Below are 12,208 nucleotides of genomic sequence, written 5' to 3' on the forward strand. Positions count from 1 at the left end.
ATATTTGCAATATGTGCCAAGTGTTTGGGGGCTTTTTAAACGTCAATTTTATATTCCTTTTTTTTTTATATTCCTTTTTTAAAAAGCCTATGTGACATGGTATTATAAAAACTCCACCAAAAAAAAAAAAAAACTATTAGAATAAACAAATTCAGTAAAGCTGCAAGATACAAAATCAATATAAAAATCTACTAGGTTTCTATACACTAATAATAAACTATTAGAAATAGAAATTAAGTAAATAATCTCATTTACAATTACATCAAAAAGAATAAAATATCTAGGAATAAACTTAACCATGGAGGTGGAAGACCTGTACACTGAAAACTCTAAGACCTTGATGAAAGAATTTAAAGATGACACAAATGAATGGGAATATATGCTGTGCTCATGGATTGGAAGAACCAATATTGCTAAAATGTCCATACTTCTCAGAGCAATCTATAAATTCAATGCAATCTCCATTAAACTTCCAATGACATTTTTCACAGAGCTAGAATAATTCTCAAATTTGTATGGGACAACAAAAAAACCACAATCGCAAAAGTAATCTTGAGAAAGAAGGATGAAACTAGAGGCATCATACTTCCTGATTTCAAACTATTATAGTAATTATAGTGCAATATTGACATAAAAACAGATGCATAGATCAGTGAAACAGAACAGAGAACTCAGAAACAAACCCACATGTATACAGTCAAGTACTGATGACAAAGAAACCAAGAATATACAGTGAAGAAAGCACTGTCTCTTCAATAAATGGTGTTGAGAAAGCTGGACAGCCACATGCAAAAGAATGAAAATAAACCACTATCTTAAATCAAACACAATAATTAACTCAAAATACATAAAGACTTGAATGTAAGAGCAGAAACCATAAAACTCATACAAGAAAACAGGTAGTAAGCTCATTGCCATTGGTCTTGGTGATGACCTTTTGTATCTGACATCAAAAGCAAAAATAAGTAAGTAGGACTACATCAAGCTACTGCAATGCTAAGGAAACCATCAACAAAACGAAAAGGCAACCTACTGAATGAGATGAAATATTTGCAAATCATATATATGATACTAGATTAATATCTAAAGTATATTAAAAACCTCCTATAGCCCACTGGAGCCACCTCTGCCAGCAATATGTTCAAGGTAATTCTGAGGTCTGGGGGGCCAGCCAGCCTGAGTCAGCTCACCTTCAAAGTATATGCATCACCTAAAAGGGACTCACCTCACAAAACTCCTGTGAAGGTTAATGAGCTTTCACCCTACTCAGTTCCCGAGGGTCAATCTAAATATGTGGAGGAGCCAAGGACCCAACTTGAAGAAAGCATTTCACATCTCCGACATTATTGCAAGCCATATACAAGTTGATGTCAGGAAATGTACTCACAAATGAAGCCTAAGATGCAGAGCTTGGTCCAATGGGGGTTAGACAGCTATGAATATCTCCAAAATGCACCTCCTGGATTTTTTCCAAGACTTGGTGTTATTGGTTTTGCTGGCATTTTTGGACTCTTTTTGGGTAGAGATTCAAAAATAAAGAAGCTGGTGTATCCACCTGGGTTCATGGGATTAGCTGCCTCTCTTTATTATCCACAACAAGCCATTGTATTTGTCCAGGTCAGTGGGGAGAAATTATATGACTGGGGTTTATGAGGATACATAGTCGTAGAAGATTTGTGGCAGGAGAACTTTCAAAAGCCAGGAAATGTGAAGAATTCACCTGGAAATAAGTAGAACGCTCCATGCTCTGCCCATTTTAATCAGTTATAGGTAAACATTGGAAACTCCATGCATTTTCTACAGAAGAATGGCAGAGAAGTCAGTACTGAATGTAGTAAATTGGCTTTTTTCTTCAGGAAAAACTATACTAGGCTTCTTTGTTATCTTGGGTGATGCCATACTACAAGTGGACTAATCAGAAATCCTTTCACCTAGAGATAATGTCCAGCATTAGAACTCCTCGTTCTCATGTTGCTATTTATGTACATAATTAAAATTCTAAATTAAAAAAAATTCATATAACTGAATAGCAAAAACCAATCCAATTAAAAAATGGGCGGGGGCGTCTGGGTGGCTTTGTCAGGTGGTCAACTCTTGAGATCAGGTAGTGATCTCAGGGTCCTGGGATTTCCTGGGGTCAGGCTCTGAGCTCAGTGAAAAGTGTGCTTCAGGATTCTCTCTCCCTCTGCCCCCCTCCCCTCAAATAAATAAATAAATATTTTTTAAAAATGGGCAAAGAATCTGAATATACGTTTTTCCAAAGAAGACAATGATGGTCAACAGGTACATGAAAAGGCACTCAAATCACCAATCATTAGGGAAACGCAAATCAAAGCTACAATGAGATATCACTTCACATCTTTTAGGATGGCTATTATTTTTTTTAAAGATTTTATTTATTTTCTATGAGAGACCAGAGACACAGGCAGAGGGAGAAGCAGGCTCCTTGAGGGGAGCTTGATGTAGGACTTGAGCCCAGGACCCTAGGATCATGACCTGAGCCAAAGGCAGATGCTCAACCACTGAGCCACTCAGGTGTCCCAGGATGGCTATGAGGAAGGAAGGAAGGAAGGAAGGAAGGAAGGAAGGAAGGAAGGAAGGAAGGAAGGAAGAAAGAAAGAAAGAAAGAAAGAAAGAAAGAAAGAAAGAAAGAAAGAAAGAAAGAAGAAAGAAAGAACACGAGTGTTGGCAAGGATGTAGAGAAAAGGGGAACCCTTGTACCCTCTGCTGGGTATGTAAATTGGTACGGCCATTATAGAAAACCATATGGAGGTTCCACCGAAAATTAAAAATAGAACTCCCATATGATCCAGCAATTCCATTTCTGGATATATATATATATATATATATATATATATATATATATCCTGAAATCAGGATCTCAAATTGCTATCTGCTCTCCCACATTCACTGCAGCATTATTCACAATATCCAAGACACGGAAGCAACTTTATTACCACTATCAGATGAAAGAATGAACAAAAACACATACATATACATAGTATAATACTATTCAGCAATAAAAAAAAGGAAGGAAATCTACATCAAAATGGATGGACCTTGAGGGCATGCTGTGTGCCAGTCCCAGCCTATCCGTAACCAATGTTGCACCTGAACCAGCCCTTGTGGTTCTTACTATGATTATGATTGCAAGATGCCCTCAGCAATAACCATCAGGAAACTTTGAAAGAAACAAGGTTAATTACTAATAGTACCTAGAAATTACATGACATATCTGTGGCTACACAGGGAGGTTGTGGGTAGAGAGAAATAGAGGGCATGCATGGCCCTAGGGTTCTGATTTCATTAGGGTTGAGGATGAAGGCCCAGGGTTCAGGCTCACTTTTTATTGGCGAATTATTTAAGCAGAAGAGAGGGAATATAAAGTGTAGAAAGAGAAAAAAAGCAAGTGGCTCATGTGGTCTCTTATCAAAACCAACCAATATCTCTAAAATAAAGGAGACTGGAGGGGGGTTTGGGTCTGATTCTTTATTTAGTTCTTTGGCTGACAAGTGTTTATTCAAGATAGCCATCTTTGAAGTAGATGCCTCAGCAATCAAAGCTGAAGTCAGGCACTTGTACTACAAAAAAAGTGCCAAAAGTCAGGGCTTACACTACAGGGGAACTATATTAAGTGAAATAAATCAGACAGAGAAAAAAAAAATATATGATCTCACTTATATGTGGAAACTAAAACAAAAACAAAACAAATAAAAAATGAACTCACAGATACAGACAACAGATTGTTGGTTGCCAGAGGCAGGGTTGGGGGAATGGCAGGTGAGCAAAATGGGTGAAGGTGGTCAAAAGGTACAAACTTCCAGTTATAAAGTAATAAGTCCTTGGGGACAATGTACAGCATAGTGACTGTAGTTAATAATACTGTACTGTGTATTTTAAAGTTGCTAAAAGATTGGATCTTAAAACTTCTCATTACAAGAAAAAGAACTATAATTATGCCTGTGATCATTTCACAGGATACACAAATATTGAATCATATGTTGTACATCTGAAACTAATGTCACATGTCAATAACTACTCAAAAAATGGTTTATCCTATACATTCACATCATCAGTATCTTTGAGCAATCAGTTGCCATAAGTGACAGTAAGCTCTGTGACCATCACTCCCCTCTGCACTCTTTTTTTTTTTTCCCCTCTGCACTCTTTTCATGTAAAAATGAAAAAGGATGAGGGTGGGGATCCCTGAGTGGCTCAGTGGTTTAGCGCTGCCTTCAGCCCAGGGCCTGATCCTGGAGACCTGTGATCGAGTCCTACGTCGGGCTCCCTGCAGGGAGCCTGCTTCTCCCTCTGCCTGTGTCTCTGCCTCTCTCTCTCTCTGTCTGTCTCTGTCTCTCTCTGTGTGTGTCTAATGAATGAATAAATAAAATCTTTAAAAAAGAAAAAGAAAAATGATGAGGGCAAATATCTAAATTTTCAAAAGTGGTCAGATGGTTTGTGGACAGGCCAGAACCCTGAAATAATGTTTTTCTGTCTTTGAAAACCCCTGTCCATCCTCTTCATTAAGTAGAAAAATCTGTGGTCCTCCTTTGTGTCTTATAAAATTGAAGAAAAAACAAAAAGAAATCAAGCGAAGGGGGAAACAGGGGCTTTTTCTTTCTTTTTAAAAAAATTCCATTCATTTATTTATTTCAGAGAGAGAGTGCACAAGCAAGGGGAGGAGCAGAGGAAGAAGGAGAATCCCAGATAGACTCCACGCAGAGTGCAGAGCCCAACGTCAGGCTTGATTCCAGGACTCAAGTCAAAACCAAGAGTTGGACATTTAACTGACTGAACCACCCAGGCGCCCCTAGGGCTTTGTTTCTTAACAGCATGATTTGATATATGCACTCTTATCCCCCATCCCTTAAGAATCCTGGTTGGGTCCTGTTTCAGTTAGTGATTACTCTTCAACAAAACAACAAAATCAGAGAGGTATTTTTAATATTCATTTGGCCTAACTTTAAATATTTGACTACATTTTTGTGCATGGATATATTTTCATGATTTAAATCAATAATTTCAATTAGTTGATTCAGATTGAGGTGTGGTCTGAATGACAAAAATAGCTTGCACATTTTCATAAAGGTGAATGTAAGCAGTTACACCGCAGAGTTCAATGCCTTGAATTTAATCAGCTTTTTATTTTATCAAATAAATTTTTTGATGTTAGCACTACCAAAAATTGAGTTATATGTTTTTATTCATGCATGTGAACAATATACTTTTTAGTGTTTCAGGACTAAATATATTTTTAAAAGGCACTCTCCTTAAGTAGAGACATGCTGCATTCTGAGGCTTATGGAGGACAAAGGAATTAGGAGAAAAGTGTGAAGTCATGAAAATATATAACTAAAATCATCAGCAAATATTCCACCAGGAATGCAAGTCTGGGTTTTATTTTATGTCAACAAACATTTAATGAGCACCCACTATGTGCCAAGAGCTAAATGTTGAGCTTGGCTTCTTTCTCTGCCATGGTCACTTCCAATTCCATGATTATAATATCATTTAGGACCAATATTTAAATAGCACTTGCAAATGAATTATACTTCCACTTACATTAAATTCAAGATAAATAACATTACTGTGTATTTATTAAATGATCTATATGTGGAAATATAGACAGATACTAATTCATTATGACAACGTGTATGGAAGCAGGTAGCTATGGCAGCCATGGAAATGAGGAACACAGTCTAAGAACCACAGCTGCAGACCCAGGTCCACCACTAGGCTCCTGCCAAGGCTAGGCGTTCTTCAGCTGTTCCCAGCCAAAGACTGAGCACAGTAGGGGTCTTAGCTCTGACCCATCCCTGAAGGATTAAGGAATTCTCTAACAGGCAACTTTGGCTCAAGGACTCCCCATTGGCTTGGCTAAAGCTTACTTAGAACTAAGGCTCCCTTGTCACAGGTATCAAACCTACAATATATACAGAGGGCTGTCCTTGTGTACTTCTGCTGTCTTTTTATTTTTTTGGCTCCCTGCCCTTTAACCTCCACAGAAAATAAATCTCTTGCTTTGCCTCACCCTATCTTGGCATCTGTTCCTCAGAAAACCTGAATAGAACCTGGTACTAAGAGTAGTGCAAAAAAAATAATAGGTAAGATGGAGTTTGGAGACAGGCTCACTCACTGCCTGACTGATAAAAATGGCCCCATTGTGAGTGGCCAAACTGCTAAAGATTTCAGTGTGATGACCTAGGAAAATGTCCTGTTGGGAAGAACTACCCTTGCAGGTGTGATGATTCAAGCATTTGAAAGGGATGAAGGCACAACATCTCCAAGGACATCAGAATTGCTGGTTATTAAGTTGTACTGGTGCCTGGCAGAGGAATAAAGAAGAAACTGAGGACCATTAATGAAAGTCTAAATGTGAGAATCAGAGACCGGACTCTGCTAGTTTACAAAGCAGCCCTTCCCTCCTGCAGTGAAGGTGCCCACAAAGTTTGAGGAGCATAGAATCTGATCATGAGAGCTGCACAGCTCCTGACATTTAAATGCTCAGTCAGTGTAGTCTGTTTTGCTAAGGACAGGGCTCTGGTAGGGAAAACATATGAGGTGAGGAACTCCAAGGATATTTTGATGATGTGGGCACTGCAAACTTCCCTGAACCCCTAGAGCTTGGAAAAGTGGTCCACCCCTTCCTAGTAAGAGTTGGCATAGAAATACAGAGAACTGTATGGGAAACTACCACGCAGGCTTCTTCCCTGCAAGGCAACAGGTATGGAGCACTCCCTGTCCATACTCTGGACTGCTGAGCCAATAACTAGAGTTAAATCCCAGCATTTCCTGGTTAGGGATATGTTGAGCCTGACAAGAAAATAAATAGATTATACACCAAAAGAGCTGCAATAATTGATGTATACTGGCAGGTGCCAAGGGAGTACTGCTGAGATTGAATTTCTAGTGGGGAGGGGCATAACACTGAAAAGGGAAGAATCATTTCTTTTGTCATTGGATTTGCCACCTTGTCAAGGACCCTAGGGAAAGGGGGCCACTCACTAGTAGGATGGCTCCTAGAAGCCTGGAGAAAGTGATGGCCAATGTCGAGCAAAATGGAAACACTTTATTGCCCTGGCAGCCTGTAGAGGAAGAAATAAAGAGCTGAGGGAAGTTGGTATGATGAATGGCTATATTATGTAAAGCAGAGACCACCAGATCTTGTGCATAGGAAAGTCTAGGAAACACAGCATTCACCAAGGTCAATAGGAATGTGCTGGTCAAAGGAGCTCTAACATCACTGAAAAGTTCAGTGATAATTTACCCTTACAGCCCAGAGCTGATGGTAGGAAAAGCAGTCAGAGAGCTGAGCTCGTTATATTCCATGATCATGCTCTTGCCCCCTAACACGCACCAGTAAGAGAGGTTAAGTGGTGGTGCTTAACCATTAGAAGCCAGGAGGTAGTAATGACCAGCAAGGCTGCTGGGGCCACCAAATAGCCTTAATCTGCAGGGAGTTTGGGAAATCATTAAAGCATGGTGTCCTTGAGGAAAACAGATGGATATCCAATGATGGTACTCTGACATCTTAAGCCAGAAAAATACAAGAATGGAGGAGGCTGAGTGTAATCATAGTAAAAAGGCACAATCTCTTGCTCAGTTACCAGACGTGAGCTGGAATCACTGATTGAAGGGGTAGTTGGGTCCTTAGGGAGAGGGACCTGGCAAAACCACAAGTATATAACCGTTTCTCAAAAGGACCTATGGCCATTTACTTATTGCACCTGTGCACTGGAGAAAGAGGCCTATCCAGATATTGGGCCCAGGGTCTGAGTCGACATTTTATTCCCAAGACCTGGGGAGTTATTATGACCGTTAGAATGACAACTTACAGGAATCTTATAAATAGAGATCTAAAGTCTAACTTATAGTAGGTCTACTGAGTCTGTGGACCTACCCAATTGTTTCCTCAGTTCCCAAGTATATAATTGGAAATGATATCGTTGGAATAACTAATACATTGGGTCCTTGATATGAGGATAAGAGCTGTGACAGGAAGAACAATCCCACCTCATCCCTCCAACCAAGACAGTAGATGAAAATCAATATAGCAATATAGCAGTGGGTAGGGAGGAAAGGACAGGTACGGTCTATCTCATATCTCCATTTAATTTGCCAGTCTGACCTCTTCACGAACCAGATGGACTGTGGAGAATGAGTGTAAGGTAGCCACTGCAAGCAGTCGAGAAAGTAGAAGTGTTGATTCCAGTTGCTATACTGGGCACAGTACTGTTGCCAGAGCAGATATGTTGGTAAGCCTCAGGCAGATGATAGGGCAGCTCTTGTTTCTATTCCAGCTAGAAAAGAGGATCAGAAAGTTCTTGCTCACATGGAATGAACAATATTCACTTAATTTTGCTCTTGAGCTATTAAGTCTCCTGTACTCTCTCTAGTCCAGAGATTGAAGCTGACTGGACATCCCACAGAGCATTTATGTATTACATCGACGACTTCCTGCTGACAGGTTAGGACAAGCAAGAGATGGCTGATATGCTAACAGCCTTGGTAAGATATTTGTGGTCAAAGGGTGAGAAATTAACCCTATCAAGGTTCAGCAATCTGCCACATTAGTGACTTTTTAGGGGTCCAGTGATCAGGGGCATACCACAAGATCTCTTCCAAAGTGTAATTGCTGCATTTGAAGGAAGCATTGTGCCTGGGAGCATTTGAGTTCTGTAGGCAACACATTTTACACCTAAGAATACCTACTGCTTTGGCTCATCTGGTGGATAATTTAGAAGGCTATGAGGCTTGAGTGGAGCCCAGGTCAGGAAAGAGTTTTCTATCAGGTCTAGGCTATGGTACAAGAGCCTTGATGCTTGGGCCACAAGATCCAATAGACCTTACAGTATAGGAAACATCACTGGTGGAAAAAGATGCAGTGTGGATCTTATGGTAAGCCCCAGGGGAAGAATTACAAGACTGGGTCTCCAGAGCAAGGCCATGCTATCTGCAGTGGAAGATTGTATCTTTTGAAAAGTGGCTTCTGGAATGTAACAGCTCTGGTAGACACAGAATGATTGATAATGAGCATCAAATAACCATTTTGAGCTGAATTTAGTTAGAGCCACGGAAATACAATGTTGTATGAATTCAGCAGCAGTCCATCAGAAGACAAGAATGGTATACCTGAGATAGAGCCCAAGCAGGACTAGAGGACACAGTAAGCTGTATGAGCAGGAAGCACAGACCTCCACATCACCCACCAGTTGCATCAGTGTCATTCCTGCCATAGGGACCAACAGCCACGGGGTTGCACCAGCTGAAGGAGGTGGATAACGCCCAAGCTGTTTACTGAGGGGCTGGCTAGGCTCAGTATGTGGGCACAAGGCACAAATGGACCATGGCTGCATTAAAAGCAGAGAAAAGGATGGCCTTAAAGACAGTGGTGAGGGAAAGTCTTCCAATGGGTAGATCTATGACCAATGTAGCTGGTTATCATTTTATGTAGAAGCAGCCTTAGATGGGATTCCTGGGCAGTGGTCGATGGTCAGGGTATGAAAGGAAGAGAGCTAGAAGATCTCACAAGGAGGTGTAGAGTGGATGGATGAGGGAGTTAAGAGTAAATATTTTGTATAACATGTTAATGTCCACCAAAAAAATCCACCATGGAAGAGGCACTGAACCACCAATTAACTCTATTAGTTGACATTAGCCAATCTGAAGAGGCACAAAGGGCAGAGATAAAGGCTACAATAGAAGCTATGAATGAGCTCAACAAATAAACTCCCATTTTTCAAAGCTGATCCAGCTATTGTATATCTGACTGCCCAAACTCTTAGTGATAGAGACCAATGCTGTGTTGATATGGCACTATTCATTCCTTGAGAACAAAAGACCATTTGGTGTCAACATGACTAGACTGGATCCCTCTGATGCTAGAAGGGCCAGCAATTCATTTTCAGCAATTCATAGATACCTATGCCAGTATCCCCAGATTCAGTCACAAAGTTTCAGCCAGCACCACTATCTGTGTGTTAACAGAATGTCTAATTCACAGGCATGAATCCCACTCAACACAGCACTCATCTAGGGAACCTACTTCAAAGCAAAGGAGGTAAGAGACTAGGCCCAACCAAAGGACCCCACTGGTCATAGCACATACACCAGGTAGAAACATGCAATATCACGGATTGCATGTGATCCGTGCAATCACGGATTGCAAACATGCAATTTCACGGATTACTGGCATGGCTTGCTAATGACATAATGTAGGCACCAGCTCAGATACAATATGGTAAAAGGATGGGGTACTATCCTTCTGAATGCATTAAATCCATCAAACCACAAACCTTTGTGTCCGACGACCAAGAGAGAAAAGGAATGGCTCCACCAGTTCTAGTGACCCACTGTTCCCCATTACTAAAACTCTGGGCTCTGCAGGTTTGGGAGAACTGGTTGCCAAAGGGGCACACTCTTGCTAGGGAACACAGCAAAAGTCCTACTGCACTCTTATATTATGACCATCACCAAGGTACTATGGACTTATGACCAGGGACCAGCAGCTAAAAGAGCGGTCAGTCTCCTGGCAAGAGCGCTGACTTTGACCCGAGGCAGTTACGTTGAGCTAGGAAAAAATACATGCAAAACACAGGCAATCCCTTTGGTGCCTGCTGATACTCCCTTGTTCCACTGCAACTATTAATGGATTATGTGTAGCAACCCCTGTCTGAGAAGGTCATGATCACCAAAGGTTAGGACCCCTCAGGAAGGAAGGTTTGGGTCACACTATTAGGTAAGTCACCAAAACTTGCTAAGGTGATAGATGTGGATGAGGAAACTTTGAAAAGGACGACAGAAGACATAGAAAATGAGTGCTAGTTGTGGCCCTTCAGAGATGGGCTACTAACCATCCAACCAAAGTCCCTCTTCTACAAGAGGTGCATGGAAATCATGGAGGCGATGCTCCCCAAACCCGTGAGAAGTGGATCTGTGTGGCATAAGGGGTGCAGCTATAGAAATGTTCTGGTTAGAATCCTTCAAGAACTGGCTGCAGAAAGTACAGCTGACAGTTATGGCTGAGAGGACTTACCTGCCATTACTGCATTCGCTGAAGGTCATGCTTCCCCACAGCTGCTTCCCACCACTGGCTGAGCACAGCGAGGGGTACTAGTGCCAGCCCATTCTTGAATATGGGACTCTTTTGACAAGAAACTTTGGTTCCAGGACACCCCATCAACCTGGCTCAACCTTTCTCAGAACTGCAGGGCAGCTTGAGGCTCCTTCTCCTCAGTCCTTTCTTCCTGCTCTCCTGTCACAGGTGCCAAGTCTATAGTCCAGACAGAAGGCTCTCCTTGTATACTCCTGCTCCCACCTCTTTACCCTTTCAGACAGTTTCCTGCCAATAAATCTCTTGCACATCTAATCCCATCTAGGTATTTGCTTTTAGAAGGACTCAAACTGACACCAAAGCTGACGGCAGTATAGGTGCAAAAGATAACTTGCTTCATCTTGCAAATCAAGTAAGTAAGGCTTATAATAGATCATATGGCTTAAAAGGAAGATGGCTGATCTCTTCTCAGCCTTAAGAAAAATATGGTGAAATACCCAAGATATCCAAGAAAGCGTAAACAATACAATGATCAGATGGCTTAACAAATGAACATCAGTAAGAGTTGAAGTTTCTTGTGTATTCCACTCTGGCTGTATCTTCCTTCCACTCTCCAGATTCTGATCTTTATCATCCCTGTTCATTTCTTTACATTTTTACTTCAATTATATGCATCTTACAATATATTTTTGTGTTATTTATTAATTATTATTATTTTTAAAGATTTTATTTATTCATGAGAGAGAGAGAGAGGCAGAGACACAAAGGCAGAGGGAGAAGCAGGCCCCATGCAGGGAGCCTGACGTGGGACTTGATGCTGGGTCTCCAGGATAACACCCCGGGCTGAAGGTGGTGCTAAACTGCTAAGCCACCAGGGCTGCCCTATTTTTGTGTTTTTAAAAACTAATTCAGTTTTTTTTTTTTTTTTTTAAGCAGGCTCCAAACACAGCATGGAGCTCAACATGGGGTTTGAACCTGTGACCCTGAGAGATCAAGACATGAGCTGCAAGCAAGAGTTGGGTGCTGAACCAGTTGAGCCACCCAGGTCCCCCTAAAAATCTCTTTACTTAAAATTTCCTAAAATGTGGGTCATATATACTCATAAGAGTTTACTATACTACAATTAAAAAAAAAACCAACATAAATCACACACGA

At 40.9% G+C, this 12,208-nt stretch overlaps 1 pseudogene; it reads left to right on the forward strand.

Moving 5' to 3' along the window:
- The first annotated feature begins 1,137 nt into the window (after positions 1-1,137).
- Positions 1,138-1,802, forward strand: LOC112917143 (MICOS complex subunit MIC26 pseudogene; annotated as a pseudogene).
- Positions 1,803-12,208: the final 10,406 nt, after the last annotated feature.

The sequence above is a fragment of the Vulpes vulpes genome, chromosome 13, assembly GCF_048418805.1.
Source record: "Vulpes vulpes isolate BD-2025 chromosome 13, VulVul3, whole genome shotgun sequence".
Lineage (NCBI taxonomy): Eukaryota > Metazoa > Chordata > Mammalia > Carnivora > Canidae > Vulpes > Vulpes vulpes.